This window comes from Heliangelus exortis, chromosome 6 (assembly GCF_036169615.1).
Source record: "Heliangelus exortis chromosome 6, bHelExo1.hap1, whole genome shotgun sequence".
In the NCBI taxonomy this organism is placed as follows: domain Eukaryota; kingdom Metazoa; phylum Chordata; class Aves; order Apodiformes; family Trochilidae; genus Heliangelus; species Heliangelus exortis.
The window spans coordinates 15,126,684-15,145,332 of NC_092427.1; the positions used below are offsets into that span (position 1 = coordinate 15,126,684).

General features: G+C 37.9%; 1 protein-coding gene and 1 long non-coding RNA gene across 2 annotated transcripts in view; one reads left to right on the forward strand and one right to left on the reverse strand.

The window, feature by feature from the left end:
• ZNF804A (zinc finger protein 804A) overlaps positions 1-18,649 on the reverse strand; it is a 148,385-nt gene that overhangs the window by 50,363 nt on the left and 79,373 nt on the right. The window lies entirely within an intron of this gene.
• LOC139797501 (uncharacterized) overlaps positions 16,986-18,649 on the forward strand; it is a 118,288-nt gene continuing 116,624 nt past the window's right edge. The window contains exon 1 of the long non-coding RNA XR_011726496.1: positions 16,986-17,018. This is a non-coding gene — a long non-coding RNA (uncharacterized lncRNA). The remainder of the gene's footprint in view (positions 17,019-18,649) is intronic.

The window sequence follows — 18,649 nt, forward strand, 5'->3', positions numbered from 1 at the left end:
GGGAACACATAATCTCTACTAGCACTAGGAAATTTGGTTTGAACCTGAGCAGATATAAGGGCACTTACAATAATATTCCTCAAGCCTTCCCTACTCATGCTGAAGCAATGGTTCTTAATAGATTCTTCTTATCTGATTTAGCTATTTATGTCAGAGGTGGTAAAAAAGCCTTCTCCAAAATCAGGGGAGAAGAGTGTGAGGACAATCATGCTCAAGACATCTGTCACTTTTTCTTCCAAGGTTTTAAAAGAGCTCCAAGCATGCTGCAGCTCTCTTAAAAAATGAGAAGAAAAAACACAAGCATATGACTGAAAGGCTGATCACCTCCCCAGACCCACCTGCAAAACAGCATGTTCTGTAATCATAGAATGGTTTGGGTTGGAAGGGACCATAAAGACCATCTCATTCTAACTGCCCTGCATGGGAAGGGACAGCTTGAGCAACCTGGTCTAGTGGGACAACCTTCCAACTAATTTAAGCCTTCCCATTTACCTTCCAACCACTGAAAGCCCCCAAACCAGCTCTCTTCTAAGTGCCTTCCCAGGGCTTGTACTCAGGGAGCTTTTTTGCAAGGCAGGAGGTCCCCTGGCAATCTTTCTGCCCACATTACACACAGGTTTCTAAAGCTCACTGGGGCTGATCCTCAAAGCTTCCCTGCCATTTAAATCCTGGTGTCAAAGGAGAGCTCGGGATGATTTTCTCAGCTGATCCCTGTTTCAGCTGTGTGGCAGACCACTGGGGTTTGTCCTTTTCAGTATCCAAGAAAAGCTCCTCGGAAGAGAACAGGCTGTTTGAGTTAGGGGAATGAAAGTGCTGATGAACTCCAGGTACTGTCAGCATATTTTTTTTTAGCATATTGTAGCACATTTGCCCAAGATTTATAAAATCCTTAGTATTTTTAAAAAAACAAAACAAAACAAAACCCTCTAACCTCTATATGGGGAACAATATGTTGGACTGTCATATTTCTATGACATTTCCATTTTCCTGTCAGCTCTTTATGTATCCAATTCACTTGGGAGTTTATCTAACATTTATAGTGGGAAGGAAACTCTTTCTAAGTGGCATCATCTAATGGCCTAGAGAGGTCTTACCTAGAGAATCAGATCTCTCAGGTAAAGTTTGTTCTTTGAAGGAAAACAAAGAGTTTATTCCCATTTCCAAGCAAAATTTGTGGCTCATTTCTTGATCTACATGAGAAGGAAACACCTGGAGCAAAAAAAATTCTGTTTCTAGAAGGCTGACATATTTCTAAAGGGCTGACATATAAACTGCATTTGGGTCAGTAACTCCACTGCAACACAATGCTCACAAAAACAGTAAGAAGTGTAAGACTCTTACATGAATTTAGCTTTCTGAAAGCAACCTTAAGACCCAATATGCAGCTATATTTGTTGCTTAAGATGTGCTATTACATATTTAGGAAAACAGCTGCAGTTTGGGGATTTTTGAGATGACATACAGAATCAGGCTCTACTCAGTCAAAAGAACTGATTTTGTTTCAGCAGGTTTCTGCCTAAGCTCCATCAAGATCACAGAACCCTCCCAACTGTATATTTTAAAAGCTGTGACTGTGTTGAAATGCTGGTGTTTTTCTGAAATATTTTTGCATAATTTGTTTCCATAAAAATACTGAATGCTTCTATTACTAGACCACCAATACTCCTTCCAAAAGGTTTGTTAAATTTATTCTAGAAAAGCAGTATCATTCAATAAATGATTGGTTTGCAATCCATGCCTCCACAGCTCTGACTGGTCTGGAAGTTCAGATTAATAATCAAATGTCTGAAAACTTAACTCTTCTTTTTTCCTTCTTTTGCCCCTACACCATTATGTCTTAGCTGCAAGAAACCCAGGAGATGTTATATTACCCCACAGTACAGCTAGAAATTGGTGCAGCAAGCAATTTAGACTGGATCATGCTCATGTCCCACTCTGATCTTTTATTCACTATTCATATTTCTAACAATCATGCTTAAGAGACACCACACAAGCATCTTGAAAGCTAATGAAAAATTGACTATAAGAACAACTTTTACCCCAAATCAAGCATGTTCTGAGCTGTTTCACGACCACCACGTCACAGCTCATCCATGGCCAAACTCAGGAATGCAAAATTAACTGGCAAAAGGAAACAGAAAATTTGTTGTACCTTTTCTTTCTCCCTTCCACAACATTTCTACACACCACCAGCACAAAGAGAACTGCAGGAAATCCCACATCCAAACACATCATCCCTGCTGAGAATCAGGACACCACAGAAGCTCAGCAGGCATTTCACAACATGGTTAGGTTCCTACAAACAAGACCTAGAAAGGCAGTGAGGAACCCAGAAACAGACAACCCTCACCTGCCAATGCACCCCTTTCCTGAACTATCAGCTCAAAACCCAGTTTGAACTCTTCCCCAGTAACCTGGGAATTCCTATGAGCAACAACTCTGTTGCAACCAAGCTCTCCCTGCAAGGCTTACTGGTACTACTGCACTATCTGTTGTGACCTGAACAACTTCCAATCCCCAGATTTGGCCATGCCCTTCCATTCTGCCTTTACTTCACAGAAACAAGAGAGCAGTTTCTGATTGTAGAAGTTTATATGATTTCTTAGGCTCCAGCTCATAAAAGTCTACTGAACATATCTGTTGACATCAATTTGACACCAGGAATTGCACACATACATAGGGCAAGGGTGGAACCTGCATTGTGGTCATGAATTAATGTGATGCTCCCAGTTACAATATTAAAATGTATTTAATTTATTCCCTACAAGCATCAATCAATCAGCACATTTTCATGTAATTTCTGAACAACTAATATAAATGTAGCCTGAATCTAATGAAAAAAAACACAGCCTGTTTTCAAAACCTTCAATTTATCTTGCAGAGAAAGAGGATGGGAAAATTTTTCACTTATTTACTTCTGCATAATTATAATCTTCAAATGATTTTTTTGTACAATAATGTAGTTTTGTATCAGTTGAGAAAACAAGGGAAAAATCTCCCTCTGAAAGCTACTCCCAGCAGCTGAGAATCAGCTGCCATAAGTGCATGGCAAATGTTAAATTTCATTGTGGTTGACTGTGTCTGCAGTTTTGTAGGAAAAGTCTGCTACATCAGTCACTTTAAGAATGAAAATAATTTACATCTATATTGCTGTAACACCACAAGACCAAGCAAGGTCCAACCAGGGATAATAGGACTGTACACAGAAAAGGAGAGTTTGCCTTGAAGAGAGAGATCTGAACAAGCCATGGAATTTCCAGTGAAAAAATAGCATGAATCTTCAGGTACATTGTGATGGAATAGTGAAGTCACCAATCAAAATAGTGTCTCAAGAAATAAAATACACAATCAGCTAAACTGCAATTTCAAATCACATTTCAAAAAAATCTCACACTAGACAAGATTTGCTGTGCTGTCTTATCAGTGGTTTTTCAATGACATCTCTCACCCTTTTTTTCAAGAGATCACAGAACTTCTGAAGCATCTGGAGGTTGCCCCCAGCTAAGGGATTGTTACAGCTGTTCTTACATCATTGCTCTGAACATTGTACAACTGTTCTTACATCAATATTCTTCTATCAGAGAGTGAAAGGGGAGTAATTTATATCAGTAAAGCTGGTACTGTGGCCAGCAGTCATCACTGCTTCCTGCCTTTAATCAAATGTTTTTTGTTTTCTTTTGGGTTTTGGTGGGTTGTTTTTCGAGTGTAATACCTAAAAGATCAGCATTTTATACTGTTTTTCATCATGGTCCACAAACACTAAAGAGCTAAAATACACTTGCAAACTAGACTGTACCATGGGGTGTTCTCAAAGGTCTCAAATTTGGAATTGGACTCAGAGTGGTTTCATCTCCAGAAAAAAAAAAAAAACAACCACAAATTCTACTTTTTTCTACATAGAAAATCAACCTTTGTAGAAAATCAAGGAGCCTGAAAAGCCCTCTTCTCTGTCCAATTTAAATTATCTATGCACAGACACAAAAGGCAATTTTTATGACAGCCCCTTCATTTAAAGTGAAATTTGCATGCACATTTGTCACACACATCAGGAAAGAAAAAAAAAAAACCAAACAAACAACCCACCCAAACCACCCATGGGTCCTTCAATACAACTGGGTGGGGTGGACCACATCCAGTCTTTCAAAAAAGAATTTAAAAAGGGCTTAAGAAATCAGGACTGAAGGTTCCCACCCTCCACAACAGGACAGGTGTTTCTGGATTCATGTACCCCTTCCCTCTTGGGCTTGGGATTCTGATGGTATAGAATGGTATAGCAAAGCATCTTCATGAAGATATTTTTCACAGAATTACAGAACGGTTTGGCTTGGTAGGGACCTTAAAGATCATCTAGACCCTCTTGCCATAGGATGGGACACCAAGCTCCAACCCCCATCCAACCTGGCCTTGAACACTGCGAGGGAGGGAGTATTTTAAAAATGTCTTCATGACAATAAGTGAAAAAGTCTTTCACTCTGAAAGTGGGAGGAACCTAAATTATCCAGCTAATATCTATGATAAAGCAATACTCAGGGCTACATCCACTCTGCTCATTTCCACCCAATTCTGCTTCTGAAATACACAAAAGCAAGCTCCCATTAAAGCTTCTGAGATGAGCTTTCCTATCAAGCTCCCCTCCCCCAAAAGATCTTACATACTTTGAATAAGAACATATTTTCTCTCAATATAAACATTTGCTTGAATTAATTATGGTAGCATATCACAGTAGGGAGAATATCCAGAATAATTTGAATGAGTGGGTATACTAATAATTTCTATCCATATGTTTTAACTGGTCTTAAATAGAGACACCCAAAATTAAGTCATAGATTCATAGAAAGTTGAAATTCTTCTGTGAAAGGAAGGATGAGTGTTGGTACAACAAATTTCCCGGTGGGAGAAGCAGAACTGGTAATTACAACAGCTCTACTATAAAGCTCTACTTTTTGTTGTCAAAAGCATTGCAGCTCAATAGGAAAGAAGGTGTGGAAAGAAGGAAATAGGTTTTTCTTACTTTATAGGAGCCCTGATTTTTAATCTCCTTCCAGACCAATCTACTACCTAACAAGTAGGGAGACATGAAATAAATAACCATGATGTTACAATTGCTAAATACTTCCCCACTGGGCAGAACAGTCTCTGTGAATTTCCTAGTGCTCTTGTAACTCTAATAACATCCCATTCCAGCAGTGCTAATGAACATAAGATCAGCTTCCATTCTTCCAAACACTGAGCAATTTCTCTACAGGATGCAGTGCCAGCAATTTCTATGGCCAAATGGAAGAAATACCTACAACACAGATGGAAACTACATCTCTTCAATAAGTTATCCTCAAAAGAGGATATGATGCACATATTCTTTGACTCAGATCTTCTACCAGAGGCTACACATGTATTTCAATGAATGATATTGTGATATGGAAAGAACTGCCCATCAGAAGGAATAAAACTTGATGAATGCAAAGCTCCAGTCACATTTCTCCCGTACTTGAATCTCCATAAAATTAGAATTAGTTAAAAAAAAAACAATTTAAATTTTTCCCCCTTTTTTTTTCATATATAGCAGAACTTGCAATGACCTCTGTAGATTGCAAAAACATAAGCAACAAATAATTTCTGTATCTGTAGCTTATATTTCTGCCTTTTTCTTATCTGGAAACACAACAGGCAAGTAAAAAATACTGTTACTGCAGACAACACAGAATTTGGGGTAAATTCACTCTGCAAGACTGAATGGTTGAGCGTTTGGGTTTGTTTTCATTTTTATGAATTTATATTTTGAAAATCATCCTTTCATTGGCTACTCTATGCAGTTACTGCAGCAATTCTGTAATTTACTGTTTTATCCTAGCATCACATTTCAGCCTTCTCAGTGACAAGTCTCTAACACAATAATCAAGACTCAAATAGTTCCTTATACAAATAGAAATCAGAAGTTAACTTCATCAGAGTTCCTCCAGCTTTCCTCCAATAGGAAATTACATTTTGACACCTGACCCCAAGTATTTTAAACACTGGGTTTGGCTATACCCTTTTAATCTGATTCCCCAAGAAAAAAAGCAGTGTCAGTAGCATTAGAGTCATGTCAACATGCACGGTGCTGTATTGTTGAAAATTCTCCATAAAACCACTTCTAAACTACATAGATAGGCAGGCAGCTGCCTTTCTAATAATTTCTATATTCAAAGACTAAAGTCTTTTTTTCAACAACATATGCTCAATTTACTCCACAGGAGCTAAGGCCTTTCAGAGCACCTTGCAAATACACAGTTCCCTCCACTCCCACCTCCCCTTCTGCCTTTCTTTCCCTCCCTGCAAAACATGGAGCAATTAAGCAGGTTGCTATATTTGGTGTACCTGAACTTCACAAGTTGATAGCATAATGATTTTAATAACTACCTTAAATGTAACATAGTGACAAGTTGACACCCAACGTTTGCATCCTGCAATTTGATTTTTCCAGAATTCTTGTGTTATTCCTCAGGAATACTAATATGATTAGGCATAATTTCTTGATACAACTTCTTGCTTTTAATTCCACATTCCTACCCCCCCTCCTTTTTTTCCCATTATAAACATTGCAAACCTGCTAACCACAGGCACTCTGGAGGGTACTGAAAGTTGACTTCCACAAAGACTTCTTGGTGGTTGCTGTATCAAAAAACATGTATAACATTGCTAAAGGCATATAAATTACCAGGAAGTCACAACCCCTGTGAAAACATGAGCAATAATATAGACTAATAGTGGTATACCATTTCAGTGCTATAATACCAATAAGGATCTTAAAAAAAACCAAATCAAACACTTGCAGAACTGAGAGCATCAAAGCCTGCCAAGACCCAGAGTCTGGAAGGAAAGGAATTATCATGTCCCTTTGCCCACAGGAGAACATGAGGCAAATTTTTCTTGTTTAGCCAGTATAAAAAGCTAAAATGCTCAGTTGAGACATACATAGAAAATAGATTCTGACTCACAGACAAGGTGGACTCATTTCTTGCTGAGGAAAAGGGTAAGATCACATGGAAAATGTGAAGTGATGCATAATTACATGAATACTATTTCTCCATCAGGTGCTATGTATTGCTTCAGCTCTAAAATATGTATATTAGAAATTATTTTTTATTTTGATATGGTGCTTTTTCCACTTTTGTGGATTTTCATGCAGCTTTGGGTTTTGAAACCAGCAGAAAAAAATTGAGCATGTACTGAATATAACTTTAATTGAAAGTACAGTACTTAGGCAATTGGTATTTAGCACATTTCTCTAATCTGCAGAGAGGTTTACAAAGCTTGTTTCACTGCTGCAGTTTAGATGAGAATGAATAGATGCAATAAATACCACATTGTAAGAGTGCATGTAAAAACCAGAGGACCACTAAACAATATTCCCAAGGCAAACTTTATGTATCCATCTTTGACATATTTCTGCCTCTATTTTTATATTTTTAAAGTTCTAAGAGTCCACACTGTTGATATTGGCTAAGTGGGAGACATATAATTTTTGTTTGCTCAAGTCAAAGGCATGAGAGCAATGCAGTCACTAAACACCATGCAATAAAATGTCTGATTTACTATGATTTTACAGACTACATTTATGATTAAGATGACTCAACTGTTCATATAGTTTTCAAGATAGACAAATCTTCATTGAACATCAAACTTCCTCACGTACATAATCAGCATAATTTCAAAACTGTATCATTAAAAACGTAGTAAAATTATTGAAGGAATACAGTGATACTCATTGGAAGCATCTTCCCATCACCCTGATTTTCATCATCCTTAATGAACTTAAAAATGTAGCTGAGGAATCCTTGGTAATGTATAAGATGTAGCTTATGGAGAACATTTTAAGATCCTCAACTTCAGAATATGAATCAGTGTTTTTCTGTATCTAGCCTTAAAAAAATTATGTTTCTGGTTATGCCAGAAGTTTTCTGGAAGATACAGAAAAGTGATAAAAAGTACTTAGGAAGAACTTTTATGCCTTTTTCTAACGATGATTAGCCAGGGCTCTTTTACATGAAGAATGTCATCTGAGAAACTAGTAAAACCCATATTCATTTAAATTACAATGAGCAAAGTGCAGTCTCCAACAAGTAGCACTTGGCAGCTGCAGATGATGAAACAGCCTTCAGTTTAAATTACTTGCTTTCTCATATGTTTTTTTACACTTTAAAATATTCTTTATGGTATTTCATTGCTGTATTGACAATAATCAGGCAAGCATTATTTATTACATTTGTTGTAATGAACACACTGTCGTAATGGAAAACACCTAATTGTTTCTCTATTTTGAGAAAGAACTTGTTACTTTTTTAACCCATGGTGAGATTCAGTTGCCTAAGCCTAGGGATGAGACAGAATTTTTGATTCTCTGGACTGACTACAATATGGCAGGACCTACAATACACCTGCTGATTTCTGGAGCAGCAGCTGCTGGTCAGACAACATATTTTATATCACTGAATATGGCATCAGGTTTTCTACTTACAGACACCCACAAAATACACCCACATTTTTAATTTTCACTTTGAAAGTCAGTTGAAAATATTTCTGGCAACACATAAAGATGCCCTTGATTTACCAACATTAAAAAAATTTGAAGACAGTCAGTGTCTGTCTCAAAAAAGAATTGTAGCACAATGTCTAGAAATCTCTTGTAACTAGGGTTATTATCTTTTAATAGTCTGCTGAGCCTATGTGATTTTTTCCTGAGATTCTAGTAAAGCCTCACATTAGAAAACGCCCAGTCTTGCCAGGAAAAAAAAGCTTGATACCTTTTTTTAAAATTTTGCTTGAACACACTCTCCACTTGCCTTTTGCAATAAATAAATATATTAATGCCCATATACAGCAAATCTTTGAGGGCAAACAGTCCAGAGATCTTCTGCCTTTTATTTTGTGTAATATTTATCTTGGCTTGTAAATGCAATAATAACCACCTCCTATAACATACTTTTATAAAAGCTGAAATCTCAAGTATAAACTCACCCCCCATATCTTTATCCCAGAACTGCATATCTTGGCAGTGGGATGCATTTAGAGCTTTTGCAGCTGTGTTTTCATGAAAAATCATACTACTTTGAGTTTAAAACAAGAGTTAAGCAACACTGAGTATTCAATAATTTTGCTCTGCAAAGACTTGAATGACACAAACTTCCCTTTTCCTCAGGTAGAAGGCTCTCAGTGACAAAGAACATCATTTTCACCCATCCTTCTGCACTCTTAAATGCAAGGATCACAGGTACCTACATTTCAAATCCCCATTTTGTCTCAATGGCATGTTCCAGCTACTTTTTATTTGGCTGGTTCCAGGCTAAAATTATCATCTCAAATAAAATTTTCTGTTAGCATAAATGATTCAGCTAAACACTTAACATTGATTTCCTGCCCACTGTATCTAAGTGCCCTGGGGAAGAACTGCAGTGCATTTAAATGCTAAATTCAGTTTATATCCAGGTACTTCAATGATATCTATTCTATTATCCACATATTTAGTAAAATCTAACTCATCCCTCAGTTCTTTTAAATGTTGTCACACATCTGCCCCCTCAAAAGGATACTCTAGGTATACTGTATAAGTATAGGTTTATATAAAAAAAACCTGGATGCATCAGAAAGAACTGGAGCATTGATGAGAAACATGAACCAAGAGCAGCATTTCTCCACTTCGTTAAACAGTGTAGACTAAATTATGTACCTTAGATATGTAATTTCTGTCTCTTGTAATCTTGAAATCACTGAGACTGTGATTGCAGAGTTTGTCTGGAAAAGAAGTAAAAATATACAAAACCTTTGGATTTGAAACACATGAAAAGTAACAGTGCTTCTCCAACTTGAAAAACCAAATACCTTAATTTCCATCCTCAACCAGCAACACGCTTGAGTATCTGGAGCAGGTCCAGAGAAGAGCAAGGAGGCTGTGAAGGGATCCAGCACAAGTCCTGAGAGGAGAGGCTGAGGGAGCTGGGGGTGTTCAGTCTGGAGAAGAGGAGGCTCAGAGGAGACCTCATCACTCTCTACAACTCCCTGAAAGGAGGTTGGAGCCAGGGGGGGTTGGGCTCTTCTCCCAGGCAACTCTCAGCAAGACAAGAGGGCACGGTCTCAAGTTGTGCCAGGGGAGGTTTAGGTTGGATATTAGGAAGAAATTCTTTCCAGAGAAGGGTGATCAGGCATTGGAATGGGCTGCCCAGGGAGGTGGTGGATTCTTCATCCCTGGAGGTTTTTAAGAAGAGACTGATGTGGCACTCAGTGCCATGGTCTGGGAACCACAGTGGTAGTGGATCAAGGGCTGGACTTGATGATCTCAGAGGTCCCTTCCAACCTGGCTGATTCTATGATGTTCAAACTCCACCTACAAGATCACTGCAGCCTAATCGTAAGTCTGCTATAGATGAAGGATGGACTGGCCATGTACTCCTTCAGTGCTGAAAAAACATTGAGATGGAATAAAAGCTAGAGAGATGTATACTAGAACAGTCAAAAACATGGTTAAAAGCAGGATTTGACAGTGCAAAGAAGATGCAAAGCCTTGCAATCAATGTAAAAGGGGACAAGAATGCAGAGTATAAATTAGAGCTCAGAAATGACACAAGGGCTGAATTTCATCTAGGTAATCTAGCTGCAGCACTTGGGATTAATTGCAACCTATCAAGACTCACATCTTTCTATTTAAGAGCAAGAGGCTGTGCCTATGACAGAAACAGATTGACATGGGACTGCGAATGATAGCAAAATTCCTGGGATTCATTCCTTCAAATCTTAGGTGTGTGTTTAAAAGGACACAAGATAACAAGACAATTTAAAATACTCCAGACTGCAGGTCTAATTATTATCTCAAAAGCTTACAAAAAGAAATACATTCTGCATGGCATAGGAGGCAGCATGCAGTTCATTGCCTTACAGCTAGAAAGGAGCACATCCAGCATGTCAGGTTGCAAATGTCACATCAGCAAAAAAATGTCTCTGTATAAGGAAAAGAAATTACCATGGAGAGGAAAGAAATCATTACAGGTAAAAGGTCCATCAATTAACTTGCTTCCATCAATAAAAACTTGCTTATCTGAGTGCAGCACAGGAAAATAGCTGTGAGTCACAGAAGCTTTAGCTTCAGCTGCTTGGAGACTACAAAGCTAAAAAATTACATATATTCTTAAGAGACAGTCAACGAGAAGCAGAGGTTCCACACTTTCCATATGCTGACAAGTCCCCAAACTACACAGCAATATACAGATCCTGAGCAGCAGGATGGAAAGCCTTGTGTTTGCACTACCTTAGCACAGACTAAGAACAAGTTAGGGAAACACTTGTGTATTGCAATATTTCTTGTTCTACTGTTACATGTTTAATTTCAAAGATTTGGAATTATGCAGGAATTAAAAAAAGGCATCGTCACCATTGACTGAGCCCTTCCCCCAAGCCTGGATTACTTGAATTATGCAGGGAAGAAATTGTGTTTGCTTTGCAGAGGTAAGCTGATTAATTTCTTAAGAATTCAGGTCTTAAAACTCAACCTTACAAAGAAACTGTATGTATAAAATGAAGAGTTTATTAAATACTTTAATTAGAATGCTATGCCAAGCAACTAATAATATTATCCATATTTAAATAAAGATGCAGTATCTAGGTGACAATTTCAAATTCTGACTCTTTTATGGCAAGCCCTCATACTCAAACTTTGAAGGAAAATTCCAAGGATTCGCAGAAGTAATGTTTTTTGTTGTTGTTATAAAAACTTCTGCTTTTTTGCCTCTTACAGTTTTTCACTAGATATTTTCAAGAAACCATTAATATCCCCATAACAAACAGGAAGGAGTAACTTCATAGCTAACTCTTGTCTGACACTGTATTTCACTGAATCACACCCAGATTTATTGCTGGATCCTAGTGTGATTTACAGACACAAGTACACAGATGGAAATTAATAAAACCAGAATATGATTCCGGGTAGACATTTTTAAAAAGTGATTTAAGTTCAAAGGTAAAATCACAATCTTCAGAAAAACTTTCTGTGAAAAAGCATGAACAGGTGCTATTAAAAAAAAAATAGCAGAAGATATTTCTTGCACAGATGAGGAGTTAAAGATGGTGTTCCTTCCTCTGCCTGGCTGCAATGGACCACTTCACCTACACATCAAACCTGATAGAACAACTAATGGCAAGGGCAGCATCAGCCAAATAAAATCTGAATAGCAGGAAATGGCACAGGAAAATGCATCAAAAGAAAAAAAAAAAATTAGAAGTTTTCAATAGGCTCATATATAAAGTATAGATCTATATGTAGTCATATTGAAACTATTTTACTTGAGGCATTTGCAGAAAAGATTAACCCAAGCTGACATCCCTGGTTTAAACATTTAGGCATCCTGTAGGAGGAAAAGACTATTGAGAGAACAAATGCAGCCTCACATTTCACAATGCCTTTGAAATAGCAGTTCTCTCCCAAGACAAAAGCTTCAGTAAGATGATACTATGGTGGTGGTTTCACTCTATGTGCATGAATTTGGGTTAGGGACTGGCAACGTTTTATAAATAGTTGGTGAACAGGAAAAAATAGCACCACTCAGTTGACTCTACCTCTTCCCTTGATAGAGTAGGAAAGTTATACCAACACCCTCAGAAACTCACCAAGAAACCCTTTCTTTCCTCCAGCTGTGCCAAAGTAGAGTGGAAAACCAGGCTGGATGGGACATTTTACTTAGTCCTGTGCAATGTGAAAATCAAAGTAATCTATACAACACTAAAATGAGTTACTAAAATGGAAAACACCAGTTTGGCCTCCAGATGCTCAGACACAGTGAAAGAAAAGATGGAAGAGGCAAACAGGAATAGGCAGACAAACAGGCAGGACAGAAATGGAGAGGATGGGGAGTAACTACCAGCACAGCCAACACAATGATGGAAGGAGGCAGCATGACAATCCCTCTGTTCAGCATCAAAATAGTAAAGGGATTCTCAGCTCAAAGACCACCAGCCACTCACTGTATATAACAGCTCCCACCATGCAACATCCCAAATTCTGCACTGGAGTTTCTGCACTGGACTTTTGGAAGTTTTCTTCCTTCTCCAATATAAAAGTTGAAAGGACAAAGATCTTTAATCCTCTACAAATAGAAATGAAGGCATCCTTTCTGCTAACTTCATTCTATTCCCATTAGTCTCACAAATTGGCCTGGCCTCCCTTCTCTTCCTCCTAACAACATTAATATAGAGAAACCTAGGAAACTTTACTGAGCTGAGTTAATGCCTGGGGAATCAGTATATTCAATATGAACAGTTCAGTGAATTTAGCAAGTCTCTAGATAATTGCCTTCAACAATGCTTCTAACTCTTCTTACCTGAATCTCTTACATTAAAAGCATAATTCTGTATTTTGATTTCTAAAACAGTAGTTCCTTTATTGCCAGTTTCCAGACACTACTACAATCACTACACTCTGCTGAAACAGATCCCCAAAATTATAATGCTCGGTTTGCCTTTAGCAAAAAAAATCCAGTCAGCTATTAAAAGTATATCAAAACAAAATAGAAGAAAAGAGCTACATCTCCAGACTTTGAAAACTGCTTTTTAAATATATCACTTTATTCACTTCACAAACGCCTGCAATATCCCTCATTGTATGCTGCACTTACAGATATGAAACCTCATTATTTAGCATGATTGCAATTTATTGCTGATTATAACCACTGCTAAATCAACTTAGAACATTATATTGTTCTGCCAGAACCAGATGCTTTTCTTTGTATGACCATCCCAACAACTCAGGTTGTTTTTGAAACTGTATAAAAACACTTTTCAGAAAAATTGTAAACTACTTGAATCCCTAATGTTTTTTAGAATATCTCCCTGCTGAATTTTCTCTAGAAAAATACCTCTGTAATTAAGTGTTGCACCTCAGAAATATTTCAGTTTGATCATAATAACATAGTCCTACAGTTACACAAAACTTGGATGTTTTAAACTCTCCTGCTATTTAGTTGGAGACGTGTTGCCAGATTCTGTTTTAGGAGGCACTCCGAAAGCTGACAGGTATTTTAACGAGTTTATATGTCAGTAAATGACATTGGCATTGAGTAGTACTTACTAAAACTGCAAAGTTAAATACAAGTATCCAATCTTTCTTGTTTGTAATTGCAAATTCTGTGGGGCTTATTCACCTTTTTTAAAATCCTCTACTTATTTCCCAAATAAATTAATTAACAGAGAGAAGAATAACCACATCAGGATGGACAAACATACCTCGAATTTAATATTTCATCATAAATACTAATAGAATTTTCAAGGTCATCAAAGCATTTCATGAAAGAATCTGGAAAAAAACATTTCCTAACAAAGTTTCAAATTTTCTTTCTCCTTAGCTCTTTTTTTTTTTTTTTAATTTGTATAAAGAATGAGAGATTTTTGCTCTCCTCCATTTTTATATTTCATCTCCTGTAATTTCAGATCTAAAGAAAGAGATGGTCTGATTTTTCTTTAATCATGCTCTTGGACTCAGTGGTATTCTCTCATACTGAATTATCCATGACTTCAAGCTCCTTCTTTTGGTTTTAGATGTAAAGTCCTTCAGTTTCAATGACTGCTAGTTCAATTTTTCAAAAAGGTCCTGATTGCTGAAACTTGGTGAGGGACAGTGGGAGCTCTCAGTATTTATAGGCATGAGAACAGTCTCTTCTGCCTTCCCTTCTGCCTCTAATAAAAACCACAGTCTGTTTGCAACTTCCCATCTAAAGTTACTAACAGACTTCTCTCATCCTGAACACATTTTTATGGACTCCAAAAACTGTTAGTGAAAGCCTTTTAGACAAACCAGGACTAAAAATTTAATTATTGTATCTTCATATATGAGTAATGGTATTAAGCAGCACACACTTAAGAAGGCTGGTACTGAAGTTTTTACAGTAGTTCATGCAGTACTGTAGATTTTTTTATTTGCAGAATTTTAAAATTTACTGTACTTGTGTTCCTCCTAACCAGCCAGTGAAATACGATATTTTTAAAAGTGTTTTACCTTATTGAATTTCCTTTGCTTATTTGTTCTCAGGAAAAAATTAATGAAGTTATAGAAATGTTTTCAATGTCATGAACCTCCACAAAGACACCAACATCTTTTCCAGCCATGGCTTGTATGTGCATAGTATTTATATATACACCATATTTTCTGCAGGTAAGATACTGACTTCAGGATAGGTGATTTGCCCTGGATGTAATTTTTATTAACTTATATCTAAAAATGGGCATGTCCATAGATTAGTATAAGGAGGAAAACCAAAAATCATCATCATAGAATGGTTTGGGTTGAACTTTAAAGATACCTGGTTCTGACACCTCCCACTAGACCAGGTGTCTCCAAGCCCCATCCAACCTGGCTGTGAACACTTCCAGGGATGGGCGCTCCACAACTTCCCTGGGCAACCTGTGCCAGTGTCTCACCACCTTCACAGTGAAGAATTTATTCCTGCTATCTAACGTATATCTACCCTTACAGAATCTAAATAATACATGAAGAAAAATCAGTTATTCATAATTATTTCTTCAAGTGACTACAACATGTTTAGATAAGCCCTAATTAGGAGTGAAGCAACTTCAAACATTCTAGGGCACTCTGTGCTGGGTTAGGAGCTGGCTGGAGGGCCGGGCCCAGAGAGTGGTGCTGAACGGTGCTGCATCCAGTTGGCGGCCGCTCAATAGTGGTGTCCCCCAGGGATCAGTGCTGGGCCCAGTTCTGTTTAATATCTTTATTTATGATTTAGATTAGGGGATCAAGTCCACCATCAGCAAATTTGCAGATGACACTAAGCTGGGGGGGAGTGTCTATCAGCTGGAAGGCAGGAGGGCTCTGCAGAGGGACCTGGACAGACTGGAGAGTTGGGCTGATTCCAATGGGATGAGGTTCAACAAGGCCAAGTGCCGGGGCCTGCACTTTGGCCACAACAACCCCATGGGGAGCTCCAGGCTGGGCACAGAGTGGTTGGAGAGCAGCCAGGCAGAAAGGGACCTGGGAGTCTGGATTGACAGGAAACTGAACATGAGCCAGCAGTGTGCCCAGGTGGCCAAGAAGGCCAATGGCATCCTGGCCTGTATCAGGAAAAGTGTGTCCAACAGGTCCAAGGAAGGGATTCTGCCCCTGTACTCAGCACTGGTGAGGCCACACCTCGAGTCCTGTGTCCAGTTCTGGTCCCCTCAGTTCAGGAAGAATATCGAGGTGCTGGGGCAGGTCCAGAGAAGAGCAAGGAGGCTGTGAAGGGATCCAGCACAAGTCCTGTGAGGAAGGGCTGAGGGAGCTGGGGGTGTTCAGCCTGGAGAAGAGGAGGCTCAGGGGAGACCTCATCACTCTCTACAACTCCCTGAAAGGAGGTTGGAGCCAGGGGGGGGTTGGTCTCTTTTCCCAGGCAACCCTCAGCAAGACAAGAGGGCACGGTCTCAAGTTGTGCCGGGGGAGGTTTAGGTTGGATATTAGAAAGAATTTCTTTACGGAGAAGGTGATCAGACATTGGAATGGGCTGCCCTGGGAAGTAGTGGATTCTCCATCCCTGGAGATATTTAAAAAGAGACTGGATGTGGCACTCGGTGCCATGGGCTGGGAACCACGGCAGTAGTGGATCAGGGGTTGGACTTGATGATCTCAGAGGTCCCTTCCAACCCAGCCGATTCTATGATCCTATGATTCTTCTTGTGTTATCCATTTTTTGCATAAAGCTTTAATTGAACCTGGCCAAGATCAAAATGAGAAATGAATTATCCAAAGTGAGTTTTAGGTGATTTTTCTAATGTTGAACCTAACCTCAGCCCAGAGGAATATAGCTGGACTTCCCCTATAAACTTTGGGCAAAACAAATGTTTGAAAATTTCATGCCACATTGCTCAGCAAGCTCTTCATCAATCATGGCTGGCAGAATTTTGGAGGTGTTGCTTCTATTTTGGGCTCTCTCATCAAGATCTGAATTCTCACAATAACAGAAATTAATGCTTCCAGGAAGCTCTAGCAAAAAAAAAAAAAAAAAAAAAAAAAAAAAAAAGTATAAAAGACAAAATTAAAAGACAAAATTCTGATTTACTTTTCATTAAACAATCCCTAGGAAACAATTCACATAAGAGACTGAGAAAATAGCAGAATTTGGTAAAAGGGTTGTTAAATTTTATCTCTGTACAAAGCTCTCCCTCACTACAAAGTGTTATCTTTTCACCATAGTACAATTTTTTTTCCTGACACTAGGGACTTCAAGGGGAAAATTACTTCATCACACTGTTAAAGGAAAATAAATTTACAAAGTTCCCATTTCTGGGAGGTATGATGTACCAGCTGATTGTGCTAGCTGCTGCACATGGAGGTTAACTGCCATCCCCAAAGAAATCAACAACAGGACAGAGCTGGCCAATAAAGCACAGAGAATAAAAAGATCATTTTGTTGTCACCTACCAACCTTAGCTCTTCAGTCTTCACCTATCAACTACCTCATCCTTACTATCTGCACCCTTCTCTATACCTATAATCTTATTAGAAGACAATGTTCAAACACATTGCTTGCAATTCACCATTGAAACCAAATCCAGTTTTACCAGTAATTGATTTGTCTGTGGTATTTTAGAAGAACACTGGGATAGAACCTTCTCTGGATACATCAGGACTGTATTGCAAGTTCAGTCACTGGGTCAGTAGAAAATAAATCAGTGTCTGTTAGAAAGTTAAGTCATAAAAAGCCCTAAATATTATGCTGTTAACCACAAAGTGGTGAATTTACTCATTTTCCTTCTACGCTGCAAAATAACCCCTAGGCTTTTCCAGATTTTCATCAGTAGTTTGTACCAAGTCAGTGTCTTAAAGAATTCTGTTACATCAGCCAAATTTGTAATATCACAAAAATGATACCAAGCTAATTTGACAAGGTCTCTTTTCCATAAACCCATGCTGATTAGCAATAATTATATTACCCTTGTTTAATTCTTTATTAATTGAGCCCTTCAGATACCATTCCATTATTTTGTCTGAGATCAATGTCAGGCTGACAGACTTACAATTATCTGGGTCGTCCCATTTAGCCTTTTATTGGCACAACATTCGATTTCTTCCCATTGTTTGGAACTTCCCCAGTATTCCATGACTTACTAAAAATCATGACTCAGAGAATGACTCCAGCATATTTTTAAAAAATCTTGGAGACCTGCAGTTCAAATCTGTGGACTGCAAAATGCCCAGCAGTACTATTTGTTATCAAGCCTCCTTCATTGGTGTTGCAATGAAATTCTGTCATGCTCTAATCTTAACTTTCTTTTCCAAATACTGAATACTGAACATCAAAAATTGCCCAGAATTTCTAACATTTTTGTGTTATCATTTCAATTTCTATTCTATGGCATTGTTTAAAACCTTCTTAATTTCATTACTAGGTTGTTATCATACTTGACGGCTATGTCTATTCATATATATTATATATATATATATAATGATATATGTAAAATATATATATAAATAATAAATAGAAATAGAATATATATATGTAGAAATAGAATACATAATATATATATTCTAGTACAGCTGAAAAAAGAATTATTCGCAATGTTGATTGTACCTCACCTTTGATTTAAGCATAGAGTTATAAACATGCATAATTATATGTATGTTTGTGTATGCATTCACTATACACATTGC